The following is a 22,555-nucleotide window of genomic DNA, read 5'->3' on the forward strand; positions in this document are numbered from 1 at the left end:
TTGCTAGAAAATGCTAACCATCATCTGTGCGTTCAGTGAGTCATAACCACTGACCATAGATTACCATATGATATATAATAATAAATGAATTTGAACATTATCACAACATGACACAGAGAGACCTGAAGTGAACAAATGCTGTTGGGAAAATAGTGCCAAGAGATTTGCTCAATGCAGGGTTCTACAAACCTTCAATCTGTAAAAACCACAGTATTTGCAAAGCAAAAGCACAATAAAATGAAGTATGCCTGTAAAGGAAATGACTGGGGAATAAAAAGTGACAGGTGGTTCTTGTCTCCGTAGACAGGCCCATTTCTTCAACAAAACATAAAACGGAGGCACCTGGGTGGCTCAGTGATTGAGTGCCTTCGGCTCAGGACGAGTCCAGGGCTCAGGACGAGTCCAGGGTTCAGGACGAGTTCAGGGTTCTGGGATCGAGTCCTGCAAGGGGCTCCCCATGGGGACACTGCCTCCCCCTCTGCCTCTGTCTCTCATGAATAAATAAATAAAAATCTTAAAAAAAAATACAGAGATTCCTGAGTCTCACCCCTAAGCTACTGAATTAGAATTGATGGGGGAGGTGGAGGTAAGCAGGAACTGCAGTGTTTGGTCTCCAGGTGTTTGTAACCAATGTTCAAGGTGAGAATCATGGCTGGACGCCGGAGTGCCAGGTGAGGAACAGATACTTAATTTAGGAGGCAGCAAAATCCCATGGCAGCTGTATGTTTGCCAGGCAGAGGGAATCACAATGAAATTGCCTCCACAGAGGGGAAGGGACCCAGCACCAGGGAGGCAGGGGCAGAGTGTGCCAGCTAAGGGGCAGTGGCCCTTCGGCTCCAGCCCTGAGCTGCATGCAGGGACTTAGCCTAGCCCGGTGTCGACAGATCATCCGATTTTTCAAGCAAGCCTGGCAGTCTGGATTTCTACATGACCTCTCCTGATTTAGAAATCTGGGTAACTAAAGGTTTCTTTTCTTTTTAATTTTTTTTTTTTTTTTAAGATTTTATTCATGCGAGGCACAGGAGGAGAGGCAGAGACACAGGCAGAGAGGGAGGAGAAGCAGGCCCCATGCAAGGAGCCTGATGTGGGACTCAATCCCAGGAATCCGGGATCATGCCCTGAGCCAAAGACAGCTGCTCAACCCGAGCCACCCAGGTGTCCCTAACTAAAGGTTTCTAAACGGCTGTGTGGTTCTGCAACGGGAAGGCCACACGAACACACCTTGTGGGCCCTGTGCCACCCACGGAGCAACCTTGGGGGGCAGAGGTTTTGGACAGGAGGTCAGCAGGGCTCCCGGAGGGACTACGGGAGGGAGGAGGCCGGAGGTGACCTGCGTGGGCCACTGGAGGGTGGCGGCTGCCACGGAAAAGCGGTATGGAACTGAAGAGGCAAAGGCTAGAGAGGGCGGCCTGGGGGTGGGGGGGTGGTCACCGAGTCGCCTCCTAGGAGGGGAGAGCGCAGTTAAGTGCCACACAGATACCAGAGATCTGTTACTCATCCCCACTAAAGGGGGAGCCAGTGCCGCGCCCTAAAAATACGCCCATTTAGTAAGAGGTGAGCTCACCTGTCTGCAGAAGTTGCCAAATCCGTGGACTCGGAAACAAGACTAATAATAATTCCACTGACTGGAATTTTGAAGGTGTAAGTTGAAAAAGGCAATAATCCTATTCTCCCATTGATTTGCTATCAGTTCCAATTCTTGACTTAATGTTTCCACCCCAAACAGTAGGAACTGCAAGAGTAAAACTGTCTGCCTGGGAAGTGGATGGAGAGAAGGGTGTCTCCACGGAGGTTGTGGGACATGAGAGAACCTCTGTGGTGGGGCGCAGGGCTGGAGATCCTTGCGGAACCCAGCAGGGTGGGTCATTCCCATCTTCAAAAGCCTTGAGTCTCTGAATCGCCCCTCTCTCTGTGTCGAACCCTAAAGGGGCCGAGAGCTTCCATTTTGCCAAAATGCTATGGTTAAACCAATTGCTAAGTTGTACCCATACTGGCCTTGATGCGGTGAGGAAGAAACGGGTCCATTTACCTCCCTGTAGCTTACAAACACCTGGGGCAGAATTTTGGGATCCTCACACAATCCCTGCTCCTCCCACTCCCCTACAAAGCCTGCCTGCGTAGTTCAGAACAGATAAAGTGACCCAAAGTGACTGCTACAGCTTTTATGGAAATGGCTTTGTGTAAAGTTCTCTACCATCTGCCTCACTTTTTCCTTAGAAACTAGGCAACTGGGGGATCCCTGGGTGGCTCAGCAGTTTAGCGCCTGCCTTTGGCAGAGGATGTGATCCTGGAGTCCCAGGATCGAGTCCCCCATCGGGCTCTCTGTATGGAGCCTGCTTCTCCCTCTGCCTGTGTGTCTGCCTCTCTTTCTCTGTGTGTCTCATGAATATATAAAATCTTAAGAAAAAAAAGAGAAACTACATAACTCTCATTTCACTATATTAATGACCAAATTCTTTTTTAAAATATTTTATTTATTTATTAGAGAGAGAGAAGCAGAGACACAGGCAGAGGGAGAAGCAGGCTCCATGCAGGAAGCCTGACTTGGGACTCGATCTCCGGTCTCCAGGATCACACGCCTGGGCCTAAGGCAGACACTCAGGCCACCCAGGCGTCCCGTGAACCAAATTCTACTTGCAGAAGCTAAAAAAGAAAGGAATCTGTCACTAGTTAGGACCGGCATATAAGTACCTGCATACCGGTACAGAAATACCCAGTGCTTTATACCATCTTGTCTAATTTTGGCAACATCTCTGTAGGTTAAAGAGTATTATTATTTCCATTTTACAGTGGAGGAAACTGCAGCTCAGAGATGGAAGAACATGTTTGAGGACATACATCTAACCTAGTAAGAGGCGGAGAGCTGGGTTTTAAATCCTGGCTCTTTCCAGCCACCTCACGCCACCTCCCCTGGTGCAACAACTGCTGTTCTAAAGGGGGTGCTGGAGAGAGGTTACCAATCAACCCCACAGCTAAAAGAAGCCAGAAGAGACCCATGGGCCTGACAAATCCTACTGGGACTCAGTTCTGAATACTGCAGTTACCCCTCCTTCTTCCAAGGGTTACCCAGCACATTGGTCTGAGCTTGGCATTGTCACATGTCCCTTGCTACCCTTTACTGAGCCATAGGTGAGCAACAGCAGCTGTGTTTTGGTGACCAAAAACTGGTTTTGCTTCCAAGTTGGGAAACAGTCCTTTCATACCCCCTGGAGGGCTCTGGCAATCCCGCAATCCCTCAATCCCTCCTAGGTTTCATTCATGCTATCATCACTCCTTGTCTTAGATCGCTTTATAGGAACTCCCCATGCTTCAGCGATCCCAAGAGAAAGCTAAAAACTATCATATTCCAAGACAGGTAGGAGGGAGAGATCTTTAGCTTGAGAACAGTCGAGACCCAGAGAGAATCGAGGCATCATAAATGCTTCCTGGGTCTGCCTTCCTCGGCCAGAATCATACCCCATCCTCAAACCTCAAGCATTACTGCAAATCCTGCAGACTCTAAAACTGCCCCTGGTCTGGTTTTATCTAAAAACCCAGCTAACTGGCCAGGGAGCCCTCCCTACTTCCCACATCTGCATAAAGCCCACACCTCATTGTCATTGTTTCAACTCCTTTCTTTTCTTATCCCTATCCTGCCAGCCTTCAGGTTTGTTCCTGCCTTTATTGTTGTTTTGTTTTACCTAATCCCCATTCAATAGGAATAAAAGGAAGGCGTGAACAGAGTCACTGTGGATTTTTTGGGAGAGAGGTGTGTTATCTTAGTTATTTTCTTTTGGGGGGCTAGGAGAAGGGTTAGTAGTATGCATGGAAATATGCATGGGTGCTACCTTTTTTGTTCCACAGAATAAGATGGTATTGCATGGAGGCCAAGAAAAAAAAAAGCGAAAAGAAGTTTTTAAAAATAAGAAAGTTAAGAAGGGGAAATTATGTCTCGTAAGCAGTGATGTTGGAGCTCATTTGGAGCTTGTGGTTCATGAATACTTGTGTTCATTACAGTAGGATGGCTAAACATTCGCCCTGGCCTTTGAATCAAGTAGGACATGTGAACAGTTCTTAAACAGAAGGAATTTAAAAAGACACTTGCACTGTATTTGAAGCCCTTCCCTACACCTAGCTCACACTCTTAAAATCAAGAGAATTATTTGGTTGAGAAACACTGTCTTTCAAAGCTAAACTATCCTGAAATACCAGCTGGGTGACTTGTACAATGTCATGATGCCCTCAGGTACATCTTGTACACAGATGCACAGAAGAGTGGGAGTGGGGAAAGAGTGCCGAACACCAGATTTTTAAAGTAAATTACTAAAACCGCTAAACATTAGGCATAGGCAGACAGATCTGAGACGTTTAACAACTGAACCATGCTGTTAGTAAAGAAGTTGCAGGGAGATCAGAGCTGTGGTTCCTCCCAACCACAGTCTTGCTGCCAACCAACCTTTGGTCGCAATGTTGGACACCTGCAAATGACTCGGACACCATCATTTGTGCATATGTGGCAGGGCATTAACCCATTCCCCACCCCATACCCGCAGGACACTTTGTCCTAGATGCTAATGGAGCTGATGAGACAGAGTGAGAGAATGCTGAGCCTTCTGCAAAGAACCTTAGAGATGCTATAGCATTTTCCTGACCAGGAAACAGAGACCCCTAGAAGGAAAGTGGGGTCACTAGGTTTATGAGGGGTAGACCTAGGAAGAAAATACAGCTGATTTTCTCTCAAGTGAAATGCAAATTTCTGGCAGGGGAAAAAAGAATGCTTAAAATCCTTCAAAAGTAAAGTTGAGAAAAGTACAACTTAAGCACTTTCACGTATCACACACTACATATCACATTCTGCTGGCACTTTTGGGAGCTAGGTCTCTAATCATTGACTGAGCCTTCCATGTGGTTCAGATTTCCAGGGAACTGATTGACAGCTAAACTTTGGGAAAACAAAAACAAACAAAAATAATAAACTCTGGGAAAACAACTTAGAGCTAGGGCTAAGTTTTTAACAAGTTGCCCTGGGTGACTGAATTTATTCTGAGAGGCAGAGTAAGGGCAAATAAATTTTATTGATATAAATATCAAAGATACAATTCCTTACTCAGATGCAACGTAAGAAATGTGAGCAAAGGGACACCTGGGTGACTCAGAGGTTGAGCATCCGCCTTTGGCTCAGGGCATGATCCTGGGGTGCTGGGATTGAGAATCCTGCATCGGGCTCCCCATGGGGAGCCTGCTTCTCCCTCTGCCTATGTCTCTTTCTCTGTGTCTCTCATGAACAAATAAATAAAATCTTTAAAAAAGATGTGAGCAAAGACTCACATTAATATAATGAAATAGAAAAAGTTGCAAATAATAGATGTACTAGAATCCAATTTAAAAACTTTAAGACTATTAGTATATATTCATTCATACACACACACACACACACACACACACCACTGTATCTGTTAATGAATACAAAAGAAAGACCTAGAATAAAGTTAACATTGATTATCCCTAAATAGAAGAATACATTGTGTAAAGGGCAGGACCAGTGGGAAGGACTTTCAACCTCTGAATAGAATCCAAGTTCTGTTTTTTGTAAGCATGATTTCGTTTGGTATTTACTTTTTAAAAAGCTGAAGCAGTCGTTTTCAATTTCCTGACATAAATACCTATAGAGGATATTTCATCAGGAAGAAATAGTATCTAGAAATGAAAACTTGACTTCTTGGGCGGTATCTTTTAAAAGGAAGACGGAACAGTTCATAAAGTTCCTGAACCACAGTATACAGTTCTTTATTTAATAATGTCTGATGAGGGGCAGCCTGGGTGGCTCAGCGGTTTAGCGCCGCCTTTGGCCCAAGCCATGATCCTGAAGACCTGGGATAGTCCCTCATAGGGCTCCCTGCATGGAGCCTGCTTCTCCCTCTGCCTGTGTCTCTGCCTCTCTCTCTCTCTCTCTCTCTCTCTCTCTGTGTCTTTCATGAATAGGTAAATAAAATCTTAAAATCAAAATGTCTGATGAGGATTTATTGAAAAAGTAAATATGTTACTATTATTCTTTAGAGAAACCCACTCTGCTCCCCAAACTACGACCTTCATCATCCACTAATGCAGTGCAATGGTTCTTTTTTTTTTAATTTATTTTTATTTATTTATGATAGACATAGAGAGAGAGAGGCAGAGACACAGGCAGAGGGAGAAGCAGGCTCCATGCCGGGAGTCCGACGCGGGACTCGATTCCAGGACTCCAGGATTGTGCCCTGGGCCAAAGGCAGGTGCAAAACCGCTGAGCCACCCAGGGATCCCCCAGTGCAATGGTTCTGAGGAGAATCCATGAATGGTTTTTATTTCACTTTGGATAGACCATTTGAATACTTCCTACAGGCCTATCAATCCAAGCGGGACCCCTTCCTTCTCACCACCTTCTCCCACCCCCTCTCCCCCACCCCTCTCTGCCAACAATCCTAGCAGGAGACCAAACCTGCTGCAGAACCTTGTCTTTTTGGCTGATGATAACTTCAAAAATATTATACTAAGAAACAGACGATTATTACAGAAAAATTAGAAAGTGCAGATAAACAAAAGTCACCACTGAAGTTTGAAGTTTCACCTAACACAACTTTTAAATGTATTAGGATTTCTTTAAAAAATGGGTTCGACCTCACATTGTTTTGTAAATGGCTTTTTTTCACTCAGCAATCTATCTATCAGGCCATCTGTGGTATTTTAGATCTTTTAACTGCACTATAAACATCTATCATTCAGATATACAATAATTTACTTAAAACTCTTATTATTAAAATACTTAGTTTGTTTCCAAGTATTAACATTCAAACAATGCTGCAACCTTTGTACACTCTCCTTGGAGTACGTCCTCAATCCATTTCCTTAATAGAAATTCCTAGCTTTGGGTTCCTAGAAGCAGGACAGCTGGGTGAAAGGATTTGCATGTCTCGGTCCCATTAAACATCACCATGTGGCGAGGAAAGGCTGTGCCAATTTATGACTCTTCTTGGAGGCAGGGAATGGAAGTGCCTCAACAAGGCAACATGATTGTTTTTCTTTACTTTTTGCCAAATTAAGAGATTAAAAAGCTAATCTTGGGCGTTTCTTTAATTTCTAGTAAAGGTGGATACTTTTCATCTCTCTTCCTCTGTCATGTGAATTCATGTGAATTTCTTTTGTAAACTGTCTGCCAGACAGGCCAAACCCAGTGACACTCAGATGGCCTCTGGTGACCGAATGTTCTCATCTCTGAGGGAGACTTGACTGAGCTATTAATGTGGATAAGAACCGGCTCTGTAACCCTGTAGAGGCAAGACAGCCCATCAAATATGATGAAGCCCTCAAATCTTTTTTTCTTTTCATTTTTTAAAATAAATTAATTTTTTATTGGTGTTCAATTTGCCAACATACAGAATAACACCCAGTGCTCATCCCGTCAAGTGTCCCCCTCAGTGCCCGTCACCCATTCACCGCCACCCCCTGCCCTCCTCCCCTTCCACCACCCCTAGTTCGTTTCCCAGAGTTAGGAGTCTTTATGTTCTGTCTCCCTTTCTGATATTTCCCACACATTTCTTCTCCCTTCCCTTATATTCCCTTTCACTATTATTTATATTCCCCAAATGAATGAGAACATACACTGTTTGTCCTTCTCCGATTGACTTACTTCACTCAGCGAAGCCCTCAAATCTTTAGGCGGTTTGACTCCATGCTGAGGTACGTCATGACCCTAGCAGGTTATATAGCAAGGTAAGCGGCCCCTTTAGCTTGAATCACAGGCAAAATCCCCATTCGGATCAGTGGGCTTTGCTACCTGTTACTCTGACTGAACTCCCAAGCCCAGGCAGCAATCCTACAGATGGGTTTTGATATGGGAAATAAAAGCAGAGGAAAAATTATTAAATTTCCTTACTATCTACGGCCCACTAACAAGTCCTTGAAACAGGCAGAGTGACCTTCCTCTAGGGACACAGTTGCCTCAATGTTAACACTTAGCTAAGGGCAAAAGGCAATCTTAGTCTGACCTCCCAGGACCCTGTAAGTCTACTTTAACATATAAAACTTCCTTTGGAAATTTCCTTTATCTCTACCCACCCCTATACATGTTGGCAATCATCCTCCAATCATGACCCACGTTATTTATACATCTGAAGGGTCTCATGACTGAGGGTTTACTAAACAATAATAAATGACCTTTCCCAACAACAGATAAGCCCCCCTCAGGATCCTGGAAACCTTGTTTCCAAAATACCTGGAAGGCTTAAGCTATCCCTAACCCCCTCCCAACTTGAAAGTCTATGATGGGCCACTCCTCATGCCCCTACCTGTTCTGCCCACAGTTCCTGTCCCTGTGCTTTAATTAAACCACCTTTTTGCACCAAAGACATCTCAAGAATTCTTTCTTGGTCATCAGCTTTGAACCCTAACATCTTTCCTACATCAGGTTTTGTCTGGGAGACTGAGTACAGAGCTCGGGCAGCACACTGCTAAACAACCCCTCTTGCTAGAACATCTCAGACCATACACCCTGCTGGCAGTGAATGCCACACCATGATGCTTATCTGGCACAGCCAGATTTGTAGAAATGCGTGGAAAGGTCAACCGACTTTAACTAAATGCCAGTGATCACATACGGTAAGATTCATCTCTTCAAGTTACTTTCCAGCCTTTGGAGTATATAAATCCAGTATTTAGCTGCTTCTGTTATCAGGGTTGAATCCCCTTAGGTTACCTTATGATAGAGAAAGAGGCATAGACATGAATGGGCCCCACAACCAACCACATGATTTCCATACACCAGCAGGAAGGAGCAGAGAAGAGTAAGCCTGAGCAGAGGAACTCCTGCCAGTAATGGGGTGGGGAAGATAGAGGTTTTGTTTATTTTTGGGAGTTGGGAGTGTGCATATCAGTTTCCAGGACAGCTTGCATAGTTTTAAAGAGTTTGCAGGTAGTTAGTCAAGAATGGTCTAAAGTGCAGGCAATATATCTGCCAAATTGTTTATTTATTTAAGATTTCTAAAGACACACAGTGGATTTTTAAAATCTATACAAACAACAGAAATAGGCTTCTTTTGTATTTCATGTGGTTTACCCATCTCTCTTCTCACGTTTTCCTAAATATACCCATCCTGAATTTTCACAGCTTCCAACTCTAAAGTTAATGTCACTACATCTCTAGAGTTCACTTCAGTTCACTATAAGGATTAGCTGTGCTTTGTTTCTTTTCTGCTTAAAGAGAAATTAATTGGCTCCACTTCCCAAACTGACTGTTGTATATCTAAACATCATGCTACTTATAAACAACTTTTTGTCAAAAGTGAGATTCCAAGGATGTCTGTGTAAGCATAAATAAGTCTGAGGTCGGAACCATTCAGGCCAGCAAACCATCATGGCTTGAAAACTGGATTTTTTCACAAAGTGGAGAACTAGAAAGATTAGTTATTTGCTTTATTTGATGTAGCTACATCTGGAAAACCAGAATAACTAAATATTTCTGGATTTTCCCAGAGATGAGGTCACCTCTTTGATCATGTCAGCTATTTGTAAAAGAAATTAAGCACACACACACACTCTTAAATGGGATACTTATAACTGAAAAAATTTTGAATAAAAAGCTCTAAGAATAACTGTCTATTTTGGGACTAGTGCAGGAGGAGGGTCTTGCAGAAAGGAATGGCTTTATAACAATATAACCAAATCTATTAACACATTTCTCTTGAGCACTAATTATATGCAATGTGCACTCTATGCTGTAAACATGAATAAGACTCTGCCTTCTGTATCAGAAAGTTTTGCCATTACATAGTAACTTGTGGGTTTTCTGCTAAAAATTTAAATTATCAATTTTCATTTATTCTTTTGTGTTACCCTGGACTGGACTGGACAACTGACCAGAAGGCTCCACATAGAGTCCTAGATTTTTAAAGAGAGCTATAACAGTTTTGAAATGATTGAGCTCCATTTTGAAATGAGCCGTATAACTTTCTGTGCCTCAGTTTCTCAATCTATCACATAAGTTTAGTCGTCCCTAATAGTGAAAAAATTCTATGATTCATTCATTCAAGTATTCAATGCATATTTATATTAACCACCTAACACGTGCCAAGAACTATTTTAGGCAGTGGGGATACACCCAGGAACAAAAGTGACAAAGTTGCCTGCCCTTGCAGTGCTTTCCTGAGGAGGGAGGCAGACTACACAACTCAATAAATATACAAACAGAATGTCAGATGGTGACTAGATCTATGGATAAGCAGGATGAGGGCAGTAGGGACTGTTGGGCTACAACGGACATCGGGAGATCAAAGGAGGTCTCACCAATTTGGAGCCACTTGGACCAGAGTCAAGGAAGTGAGGGGACCAGCTATAGACAATCCGGAGGAGGGGTGAGATCATGTGCAAAGGCCCTGAGGTGGTTCTGAGGAAGGCAAGGAGGCCAGAGTAAGATGCTTGAGGACAGAAAAGGAGGAGACAAGGTGAGGAAGCAGCAGAATTGGCCACTGTAGGAACTGTGATGAAAAACAAAATACAGGAACGCCTGGGTGGCTCAGCAGTTGAGTGTCTGCCTTTGGCTCAGGGAGTGATCCCAGAATCCGGGATCGAGTCCCACATCAGGCTCCTTGCAGGGAGCCTCCTTCTCCCTCGGCCTATGCCTTTGCTTCTCTCTCTCTCTGTGTCTCTCATGAATAAATAAATAAAATCTTTAAAAAAATAAAGAGAAAGACAAATACCCACCATTTGCTTCGATGTGGATGGAACTGGAGGGTATTATGCTGAGTGAAATAAGTCAATCAGAGAAGGACAAACATATGGTCTCATTCATTTGGGGAATATAAAAAATAATGAAAGGGAATAAAGGGGAAAGGAGAAAAAATGAGTGGGAAATATCAAAAAGGGAGACAGAACATAAGAGACTACTAACTCTGGGAAACGAACCAGAGATGGTGGAAGGGGAGGTGGGCGGGGGGTGGGGGTGACCGGGTGACGGGCACTGAGAGGAGCACTTGATGGGATGAGCACTGAGTGTTATTCTATATGTTGGCAAATTGAACACCAATAAAAAATAAATTAAAAAAAAAAGAAAGACAAAATATAAAGTAGTGTTCTAGCTTTACACTTGGTTTAAATTGCAGATTTCCAACATCAGAATTTGTTAAAGTTTGATATGAAACGAAGTCATGCCGTGAAAATACTAGACTGCATTTAAAAAGTAGCTACTTCCTGATTTCTAACCCTTCTGTTTCCTTGGACTTCATTATTAAGTAACACTGGAAATTTTTAGGATGTAACACAAAAATGATCATGACTCATTCGGCAGATATGTATGCAGCCACTGCCAAAGGCCACAGTCAAGATTTGAGGGACAGGGGCCATGGCCACCACACTGTCTGACTGGACATCTCCTGTCTCATTAAGACTCCCAGTTCTAGGCTGGCTAGCCAAGACAGCAATTCCCAAAAGAGAAAGGCTTACCCGACACATCCTTTAAGCTCATTTTAAGCTAACTGCAGTAGCACACACTCAGAAGAACAGAAATAGTTTTAATTTTGGATATCACTGTGGGCTAATAAAGCAGTTTCACGAAAAGTCTCATGAACTTCAGAATTTATAATTCTAGAGATGCACTGAGAAAAGAAAGTCATCATGGGCCCAGAAAGGAAAGGAAGAAACAGGGCAGGGCCCCCGCAGGCATCCTGACTCAGTCCTCGGCTCCTTCTCAGAATGTGGGTCCCTGACCCTGCAGCAACCCACAGTTGGATTCAACCCACAGTGGGGCTTCAAAAATGACACTTGCAGACACCACAGAAATGACATCTGCACAACCACGTCCTTTGCATCTAGCTTTTGAGAGCAGGAAGAGTGGGGTAGGAGCAGACAACTGTGTTAAAAGCATTATGTAACAGGCCTAATCGATATCCACTGTTTAAGAAAACTGCATGATTTCCTCAAGCTTCTTGAACTAATTTTGTAGATGCTTGGTAGTGAACTTTTCTAACTCGAATTTGAGGAATTAGAAACAGCGTCACCACGAAAGACAGGGTGTCAGGCTGCCAGGGTCTCATAGGGCAGCATTTATCTCCACGAAATCACCAAGTTTCTGAATCATCTATCCCCACCCACCTCAGAATTGCTTGGACTGGAGAGAAGGATGACTCATGCTAGTAGAGCTCCCAGACGCTTGAGGTATAAACCCATTAGTTACTGATTTTCCAAAAGAAAGGTAATTGCCAGGAGGACCCAGTGTTCTTGTGTTGCGAGCACCAGGTTCTTCTCCCATGGCAGTATGGCGACATGGTTAGGAGCTGGATATCTAAAATTAGACTGCAAGCTAAGCTTGCTGAGAGGGATAATGGACTGGAATTCAAAATCCAGTCCATCAGATTCCAGAGCCTACCTGTGAAGCAGCACTGGCGGAGTTCCATCTCAGCGGCTCACACAGTGACATGGCATATGCAACTGCCACTTCATTGCATCATAGATGTGACAAGTAATGAAACAGCACTAAACATATCTGGTACTAAGCCTCTCTGGATGGTCTAAGAGAAGGGATGTAGGTTCATATCTTACATGTGACATTTATAAACCACTGGGATAAAGGGATACCCAGTCACACACAGACTGGGAAGTAGCTAATGACAGTATCATAAGACCCATGCTACAGCAGTGGTGATGATGACAGAGAATCCTCTAGGGAGAGCAGCTAATTCAGCCTGGGACTGGGGGCAGGAAGGCCTCCGGGACATATAACACCATCTATGCGCCTCCCAGAACTACATTGAGGGAGTCATGAAAAAATATTCTGGGCAGAGAAAAGAGCACAAGTGAAAGAAGGCATGAAAGTGTGACCCTGTGGGAGCCATAAAGGATCCCCAGGTGGATCAAGTATATAGGGTGCATGTGGGAAGAGCTAGGAGAGGAGGGAAAGGGGAAGGGCAGGGTCTACATCCTCAGAGGCCTCGCAACAAGGTTCAGATAGACCCTGAGGACAGGAGGCACCATTAAAGAATTCTAGGCTGAACTTTTAAAGACCTGATTTGATTTTCTGAGATCACTCGGGAGTCACAGTGCCTGACTCAGGGGGAGGATGCTGACTGGTGTTGTGGAGGCAGGTTATAGTGCGATTACAGTCACCGAGTCAGAAAAAAAGGTCAGAGGCAATAGATGCCAGTGAGAGTTAAGGCACAATGGACTGAGGATGAGAGATGAAGAAGAGGTGTAGGACAGCTCCTTACACGCCTCATTTGGGTCAAATGACAGAGCCAATGACTGGGAATGGAGTCATGATATCGATTTTTGCTATGGTGACTTTGGGATGAAGATGCCCAGCAGGCAGCTGGGTCTGGAGCTTGGGAGTGCTAGGTTGAGAAAGTTCAGAAGAACGGCAGCAATGTGTTGGCACTATGCCATGAGTGCTAAATCAGTTCATAAGCACCGAAGCTGGCAACATGTGCTGAGTGCCACTGGGATGCCAGCCACCTTGGCCACGTTGTCTAATGTGTGATCCATTAGCGACCCTATGAGAAAGGCATCACCATCCCATCTTACAGGTAGGAAGACTGAGGATTAGAGGCATTCAGTAACCTGCCCAGGGCTTGTGGCTGGTTAAGTGGCCAACCTTGGAGTCAAACCCAGGCCCGGAATACAAAAACCCAAATTAACCAAATAGATTTAAAAACTGAAATCTCATATTAAAACAATCTTCACACTCTAAGGTACATATATTACGACTAGAGGATCAACCTCTATTTCTCCTAAAATATCCTTGATTTTGGCAAAATCTGCATGATAGTTAACTTTGAAAGGATTAGTTGATACAGACAATGCCAGCCTTTAAAATGCAACTGATCATGCACCAGGGGGACTCAGTCAGGTAAGGGTCCAACTTTTGATCTTTGCTCAGGTCTTGATCTCAGGGTTGAGGTTCAAGCCCCATGTTGGTTTCCATGCTGGGTGTGGAGCCTCCTTTAAAAAAAAAAAAAATGGAACTGATTCCTTCACTTAGCAAATAAGGCTTTTATGAAACTTACCACTCTTAAAACCATCCTGAGGCTGGTCTTTATCTCACTACTATTACAGAACTGTTTCAGTGACACTTCTAGCATAGCTCTTGCATATAGCAGACTGTCAGCAAGGATTTATTCATCTCTCCTCTTCTCAGCCAAAAATTCAGACCTGGTGATCATGTAGGAGGATACTACTCTTAGACTGTCAAACCTCCTTAATGAACAAGGTATATGTTGCTTTGTAATTTTATAATAACGGTCATAAAAGGATGATGAGGATAAGGAATAATTAAGTCCTCCATACACATCTGTTTGAGCGAGAGATCAGGCAAGTTACATTATCCAGAGACGGGCTTGCCCAGAGTTCTCAAGTCAGGAAAAGACAATGAGAGGGAACCACATCAGCATTTATGCAAAAGAGCCTAGCTAATTCATCAGAAGGTGGATTAATTCTTACAACAAAAGACTAAGGGAGAACATAAGGAATCTGAGAGACGAGTGGTTCAGAAAGTATGAGATCACTTTAGGTAGTTCTTTGGCATTAAAAGATACATACTTACCTCAACAATCTGGTCTGTTTCCCAAAGACATACACTATTGAAAAAGTTTCCTATCTTTGCATGTTTGCAATATCTAACCCCAAAGCCCTTTGGTTTCCAATTCACATTTAAAACAGAGTCCAGCACTTTTTGCCTTAGGCAAGATGCCTTCCATCTCCCTAACCCTACATTTACTTCTTTGCAGATTTAAAGTAACAATACCTGCCCTGCCCTGCCCTGCTCACCAGGGCTGCTGTGATAAACATGGGAATAGGCAAAGGCAGAGTGTACACTGGGAACTCTATACCTGTGAGCTACCATTATTCATGAGATTGATATCAACTTGCTTCATGGGGCATGTGGGTCCTACGTGTAGCCTATTTTTTTTTTACTAAAGATGTAAATCTCCATTTTAAAATACAATGGATATTCTAAAACATAGAGTCACTGTTACCTAACTGGAGTAAAAAAATATTTTAAAACCAGAGAAGAGCTACAGGCTCTTCATATATATATGAAAAAGAGACAACAGACCGTTAATACAAATTATTTTACTCAAAAAAAGTTGCCTTTCTATATTGGCTCAAATTGAAAATTCTTTTCATCACAATTCTTTAAAATCTTTGAAAATCCCTACAGATGAGGGAGCCTGGGTGGCTCAGTTGGTTAAACCTCAGACTCTTGATTTTGATTCAGGTCATGATCTCAGAGTCCTGGGGTGGTGCCCCACATTGTAGAGTCGGCTTATCCCTCTCTCTGCTCCTCCCCCTGCTCATGTGTGCACTCTCTCTCTCAAATAAGTAAAATCTGTTAAAAAATCAAATCAAATCAAATCTTTGCAGGTGAGATAAAATGTTCTTGGTCCTAGGCTATATCTGAACATTTTTCTTTTAATGTGATGAGTTTCTTTTATAATAAAAAATTTTCGTCAATGAATTTCAGTCAAATTAATTTAGCATACATTTCTGAGTGTTTCTCTGCATTGAGCATTGCTAAGTACCACTGAAGAGAGGGAGATCAGGAAAACACTCCTTATTTTATAAGAACAGTACCATCGAGCAAGGAGACTAAGATAAGCACACAGGTAACTATAGTATGATAAGGGTCATAAGGAAGATCTCTGGGGCACCTCGGTGGCTTCAGTGGTTGGGCACCTGCCTTTACATTGGGCTCCCCACAGGGAGCCTGCTTCTCCTTCTGCCTGTGTCTCTGCTTCTCTATGTCTCTCATGAATAAATAAAATCTTAAAAAAAAAAAAAAGGAAGATATCTGGAAAGAGATAGCTACAGCCAGGGGAATTGAGAAAGGCTATAGAAAGAATTGGGAGAAGGAATGAGGGCAGATGGCTTTCGACTCTTAGGCAGAGAGAAGGATGAATGCAAGAGCAGGGAAGCAGGACAACAAACAAGTCTGCAAGGGCTGTGCAGGTGTTCAACTGGGCTAACATAAGGGTAGAATATAAAGATTTTTGCCCCAGCATCAGTGCATGCTTTTTACTAAAAGTACAATAAAGAATAATTTTTTGTTACTTTATACAGTTGAAAATAAGATGCTAACTCCTGGAAGAGGGAAAAAAAAGAAGTGAATTTGGGGAAAGGTATAGATGAAACACAATTGGCCAAATGTTCATAATTGCTGAAGCTGGTGGTGTATACTCTCTACTTCTTTGTATGTCTGAAATTTTCCATTAAAATTAGCTAAAAAAGAGGGGCACCTGAGTGGCTTAGCTGGTTAAGTGTCTGACTTTTGATCTCAGCCCAGGTCTTGATCTCAGGGTTTTCAGTTCAAGCCCCACCCCCCCCACCCCCAAGCTAAAAAAAGAAACGAAGGCCACTCAATCTAGGAAGATGGTCAGCTGATAGCCTCTCAGGTAATGGTACTGATCCTATGAACTTTCTAACCTGCGGGTCAACTGGAGGGAGGAGGGGCTGAGGTTGGAGCCAACTCCACAGGGAAGGGGACAAGGCACAATGTGACTACGGTCTGTCAGCCTGCCCATTTTCGGTTCCCCATTGCCTCTTGCCCCATACTTATTTCTCTCCTTGCCACTGGGAGAAAGGGAGCACGCAGGGGTCTGCTGGGAGACAGGTCAGGAGTAACTGAGTCTAAGAGAAATGAAGGCAACTGGGTTGTCCCCCATGTACAAGTAACTGGGTGATTGTTTTCAGTCTTATCAAATTTAATAGGTGTTCAAATTTAGTGAGTCTATCAAATTTAATATGTGTTTAATACGTGCTAGAAAATACTGATAAGCAAAGTGAAGAAAATGAAAAAAACCAACTGTTCCCCACCACCAAGAGAAAACTATTCAGCGTTTGGCATATCCTTCACCTTTGTCCATATGCGCAAACGTGCGTGTGTACACAGGCTTTCTCCATAAAAACAGGGGCACAGAAAAATATTCTTTGGTAACACGGTTTTAAGTGTAAAAGCTGTACTTCAGGACATTTCATGAAACAATATTTTACAACACTAGTTTAAGGGCCACATAATAGTCTATTAAAGAACACTAATCTTGTACCCTTGGACAGGTGGTTCAGTTGTTTAATAAAATGGTTTGATCTGGCCTTTCTCCCAGTATTATTTTGAATTAATATATACTAGTATATACACTAGTTCAGAATTGTGATATGCCACTTAAAATAATTTGTTTTATTAGGGGAGAAGGGGTGGTGGTAACATTCTTACTAGAGAAATAATCCTATTTTCCTTTAAGAAGTATAGGTTGTTGGGATTTTCGTTTTTTTTGTTTTATTTTTGGTTGCAAAAGCAATACATGAATTTGCAGGGTAGGCAAACACACATTATTAGAAAGAGTAATAAGTAACAATTCCCATCTTTCTTCAACCCCATTTCGTTGCCTAGAACTGACTACTGGTAATAGCTTGGCATCTCTGTCTTCCAAACATTCATAAGGCTATTTTAAATACATGGAAAAATCCTCACACAGCCACATATCTTAGGTACATATGTAGATATACAAACATGCACATATACCTATATACAATGTACATGTACAGTGTATATAATATAAATACATATAATGAGGATTTCCTTTTTTTTTAACGCTTTTGTCCATCTGCCTGGAATCAGAATAGCTAACAGAAGCACCACTGATTCCTGCAGAACATCAAAAATTCGCATGCTGACTTAGTCTGCCCAGCATAATGTCTGAGATGGCTCCTGAGAGGCAACTGGGAATAAATACACCCTCCCCTACTCACCATCCATGGTTGTGTCCTCAACATGTGAACATTCTTGGCCTTTATTTAAACAACCTACTATGGGTTCTTTTTCAATCAATTCCAAATACTTTGCAGTTGCCACTTCTAGCTATAACCGTCTTCAAGTATCAAATCTGTGGTATTTATGGATAAAGTTCTATAGAATGTCCTTTTCTATGCAATTACCTCCTAGAAGCCCAGCTCCGGTTCTGACATTCTAAGATGGGTCTGCAAACTATGGCCTAGCCCCTGTTTTTGTAAATAAAGTTTTATTGGAACCCAGCTGTGCCCATTCATTTACATACTGTCTCTGGCTGTTTTCACACTACAATAGCAGAGCTGAATAGCTGCAACTACTGTAAGCCCACAAAGCCTAAAGAAAAGTTTGCTGATTCATGTTCTAGGATATGGTAAAAAAAAAAATCAGACTTTTTTCCCTATCCAAAGTTCTGGAGGAATTGAATCACATACCCCATATTCAATGTCTTTGTCCAGGCTAGAGAGTTTATTTTTTTGTTATTATTATTTTTAAAGATATTTATTTATTTGAGAGAGAAGGTGTGCACAAGTGAGGGGTGGCTAGAGGGAGAGGGAGAAGCAGGCTCCCTGCTGAGCCAGAAGCGCAAGGAAGGACTCCAATCCCAGGACCTAGAGATCATATAAGTCAGAGGTTTAACTGACTGAGCCACCCCAGCACACCTAAAGAGTTTATTTTTTAAAAAAACAGGTGACCCTTGAACAACAGGGGTTTGAACTGCATGGGTCCACCTATCTAAAAATAGTTTTCAATAAAGTACAGTAAAGTAAATGTATTTTCCTTATGATTTTCTTCACATTTTATTTTCTCTAGCTTTATTAGAAGAATGCAGCATACACATATAATATACAAAACGTGCACTAGTTGTTTATAGTTTTGGTAAGACTTCTGATCAGCAGTAGGCTATCAGCAGTTAAGTTCTGGGGGAAATCAAAAGTTGTACTTGGATTTTCTACTGCGCAGGCAGTCAGTATCCCTAACCTTCAGGTTGTTCAAAGGTAAACTATACAAACACAAAGCACCCTGGCTCTGACAGTAACAATGATGTGGTGGTAAATGTTTAACCACTTGCTCTCTGGGGTGGGGGAGCACTGGATTATACACCATTTGCTGATTTCCATGGCATGAATAGTCCCATAATGGTTAACTTCAAGCTAAAAAAATGTGATGCCATTGAACATGGAGTTGGGAAGACAGGCACACAAATGCTAGTGCAAAGTTGTTCAGTAAACCACTGGCTCCTTGAACATCAGTGGCCCAAACACCTACTTTAAAGATGAAGACACCGAGGCCCAGATAAGTGTCTTGCCCAAGACTGTCCCAGTGACTGGACTCAGGCTGGAGCTCCTTTCCAGTAGTCTGGCTGCCCCCCAGGGAGTCACTTCCTCTGTAAAAGGAAAAACAGAAGAAGGAAGGCATAGGAAGTTCTTTGCTAGGCACATGGTAATAAATGTTGATTTTATCATTATCTTCACGGTTTGGGACTGTGTCTTTCTCAGCATGTGCTTTGAAGAACATGTCTGGTAGGGGTAGTGTTCTTTGCACAGGACCAGGTCTCACGTGAACACTCAACAGTGGACTGACTGTCTTCATTAACCAGCAGGCACCTAAGCTACCAGACTATAAACTCCAGAAGGACAGGGACTGCTTCTGTTTGTGCTCACTACTTTCCCCCAGTATCCAATACAGAACTGGGAGCTTGGTAGACCGTCAATAAATATGTACTGAAGGGGTAAAAGAATGAAATCCCACCATCAAAGTGGAGCTTTACTCCAAGAACACAGCAGGTGTGCAAAGGTTACATGCCATTCCCTTCTCACATCTGTGGCCAGGGCAGCAACAGATGCATGTGTTTGCAATATTTCTCAACTATCAGCTCCAGCCCAAGCTGCTTCAGCAGGACAGGCGAGGCTCTGTGGATGCAGGAGCAAAAGGGAGGGCCAAGTTAGGGAATCATTTTCCTCTGGTATATATATATGTATGTAATTTCTATCTGGAACTTGTTTTAACAAAGCATGAAGCCAAGAATATAAACCAGTGAGGGATCCCACTTATCACACTCCAAGATGAAGAACATTGCTTTCTGGTAGGGCCTGAGGCAGGGCTATTCCAGGTGGCACACTTCTAATACTGGAAAGTGAAAGAGCACCAAGATTGGGGAATCCTAATAGCCCAATAAACTCAAGGCAACCCAAGTACAAACAGCAATGAACCCGTAGGAAAGGAAGGCAATGATCTTTTGGAAATGACTTTTTGACTACTTGGTAACTCTTGCACAAAACCCTACACACTTGGCATGGTACTCCTGGTTACTCCTCTGAACCCACAGGTCCTGTTTGCCACATCACTGCTGCCGCAATACAGGTGCACAGATAGATCAACTCTGTGGGCATAGAAACTACTGAAGCCATCTGTGAGCCTTGCTGAGTTTTCAGAAGGCCACTGGGGCTCATCATCTCTTATGGAGGGGACCTAGTACATAGTTTCCAAGGCAAGATCAAGCTTGGCTCCAAATTCCAGAGGCTAACATTGTCCATGCATAGGGCGGTATGTGTTTCCATTTAGAGCAAGCATCCCAAGCAAGAAGCAGGGCCAAGGACTTAAGTCTCCAAAGCATTTCCTACACCAGTAGTTTCCAAAGTGTGGTGCGGGAACCCTAGATATCCACAAGGTCAAAACAACTTTCATAATAATACCAAGATGCAATTTGCCTTTTTCCCTGTCACCTGTCCAGAAGTATACAGTGGATACTTCTGATGTGTGTACATGATGTGATATTGCAAGACTTGAGCGCAGATATAAGAATCCAGCTGCCTTCTGTTAAAACTGACATTAAAGAGACTTGCAAAAATATAAAACAAGGCCCCTCTCCTCGCTAACACCGTTTTGGAAAATATGGAAATTTTCATAAAATGTTAATATATAGTAAGTCCACTATCTAAAAAATGATTAAATATAGTAAAATCTTGATTTATATACATATATATATATATATAAATTTCCTTTTTAAAGATTTTATTTATTTATTCATGAGAGACACAGAGAGAGAGAGGCAGAGACACAGGCAGAGGGAGAAGCAGGCTCCATGCAGGGAGCCCGGTGCGGGATTCGATCCCAGGACTCTGTGGGACGAAGGCAGGCGCTCAACCGCTGAGCCACCCAGGGGTCCCTATACAGTAAATTTAAAAAAATATAACCCGCATGAACAGAAGCTCCTTGGTATGTGAATCTGTAAGCGTGCAAAGGGGTTGCTGAGCCCCCCAAAAGTTTGAGAACTGCTGTCCTAAAGGCTGTGAGGAGGGTTACGGGCGGTGCAGAAAGACGTGCCACTCCGAGGTCTGGCTGGATCAGGCAAGGCAGCCCCTGCTCCTTCCGGGATCTCCGCCCACCCCGCCCCCCACGGCCCCCGCCGCCGGCGCCGGTCCCCGGCCTGCGGGCTCTGGGCGCGTGTCCCTCTCCCGCCCGGGGGGTCAGGACGCGCCGGCGCGGCCCGGAGCCCGGGACAGGGCTCGGGGAGGCCCCACGCCTCGGCGGGACTCTGGGCACGCACGGTGAGGTGAGGGCAGAGGGACGAGGAGAGCCGTTTCCAGTCCCTGCGCCCGGCCCCCCGCGCGGCACGGGCAGCGGGGGCGGAGGGGTCAGTGCCCGGGAGGCCGCCCCCCGGTTCTCCCCGGGCCTTCCCCGGCCTGGCCCCGGCCCCGGCCCCGGCCCCCGCGCACCGCGGTCCCGCTGGGGAAGGAGCTCGCGGAGGAGGCCCGGGCAGCGCCGGGCGGGTACTCACCCCGAAGGCACAGCCGCGGCCTCGCGGGCGGGCGGGCGCCGAGTGCGGGGCGCGCTCCAGTCGCCGCGCGGGTGCAGGGGCCGCCGCCTCCGCGCCCCTCCCCCTCGTCCCCGGGGCCGCGGGCCGGTGGGCGGAGCAGGGGCGGGGCGGGGCGGGGGGCGCCGCGGGGCCGCGGCCGGGAGGCGGGGCGGAGTCTGTCCCGGGTGCCCCGCCCCCCGGCCCGCGCGCCCTCGCCTGGGCGGGGGGGGGGCCGGGGGGGGCGCGGGGGAGGCGGCGGCCGAGGGCTCGGCGGCAGGAAGCGGACGCTCGCCGGCTCCGGCCCTCGGCTCTGCGGGCCCACGGGGCGCGGGTGACTTTTGCCCGCTGGGAAGGGTGTGACTGCCCGGCTCGTGCTAGGAGGCGCGCCGAAGGGGTGCGGAACAAATGCAGTCGTTGTTCCTTTTTGCTTTTTTTATTTTTTAAATATAGATTTTATTTATTTATTCATGAGAGACACACAGAGAGGCGCAGAGACACAGGCAGAGGGAGAAGCAGGCTCCACGCAGGGAGCCCGACGCGGGACTCGAACCTGGGACCCCAGGATCGCGCCCCGGGCCGAAGGCGGCGCTAAACCGCTGAGCCACCCGAGCTGCCCTTTTTTGCTTTTAAAAATGATCTGGCCTCTGGGTGACGGGCACTGAGGGAGGCACTGAGTGATATGCTACATATTGGCAAATTGAACTCCAATTAAAAAATAATAATAAAATAAAATGTAAATCTGGCCCTAAAGGTAGAAGCTTCATTCTTTGGCTGCTCCGGTTCGTGCGGTCCCTCTCTCTACCCACGGCCTTGTGCCCCCTTCCGTCCCCTCTTATCCACCTCCGACCCCTACCCCGCCTTCATTCTTTGCAAAACGTGCCACGTGGGCGTCATCGGAATCACACTGACATAATAGGACTTCCGCGTTTCCATGGTTATGAATGCAAAGTCTCTAATGTAAAAAAAAAAAAAATTTT

General features: G+C 44.6%; 1 protein-coding gene across 2 annotated transcripts in view; it reads right to left on the bottom strand.

Annotated features, from left to right (window-relative positions):
• Positions 1–21,678, bottom strand: part of ACO1 (aconitase 1) — a 65,020-nt gene extending 43,342 nt beyond the window's left edge. Inside the window, exons 1-2 of one of the 2 annotated variants that reach the window (XM_041762780.1) lie at positions 21,561–21,678; positions 19,049–19,166 (exon numbers count right to left, since the gene is read on the bottom strand). The gene's annotated coding sequence lies outside the window, so the exon portion shown is untranslated. The remainder of the gene's footprint in view (positions 1–19,048; positions 19,167–21,560) is intronic. The other variant, XM_041762781.1, reaches the window with a different exon arrangement.
• Positions 21,679–22,555: the final 877 nt, after the last annotated feature.

This window comes from Vulpes lagopus, chromosome 7, assembly GCF_018345385.1.
Source record: "Vulpes lagopus strain Blue_001 chromosome 7, ASM1834538v1, whole genome shotgun sequence".
NCBI classification, from domain to species: domain Eukaryota; kingdom Metazoa; phylum Chordata; class Mammalia; order Carnivora; family Canidae; genus Vulpes; species Vulpes lagopus.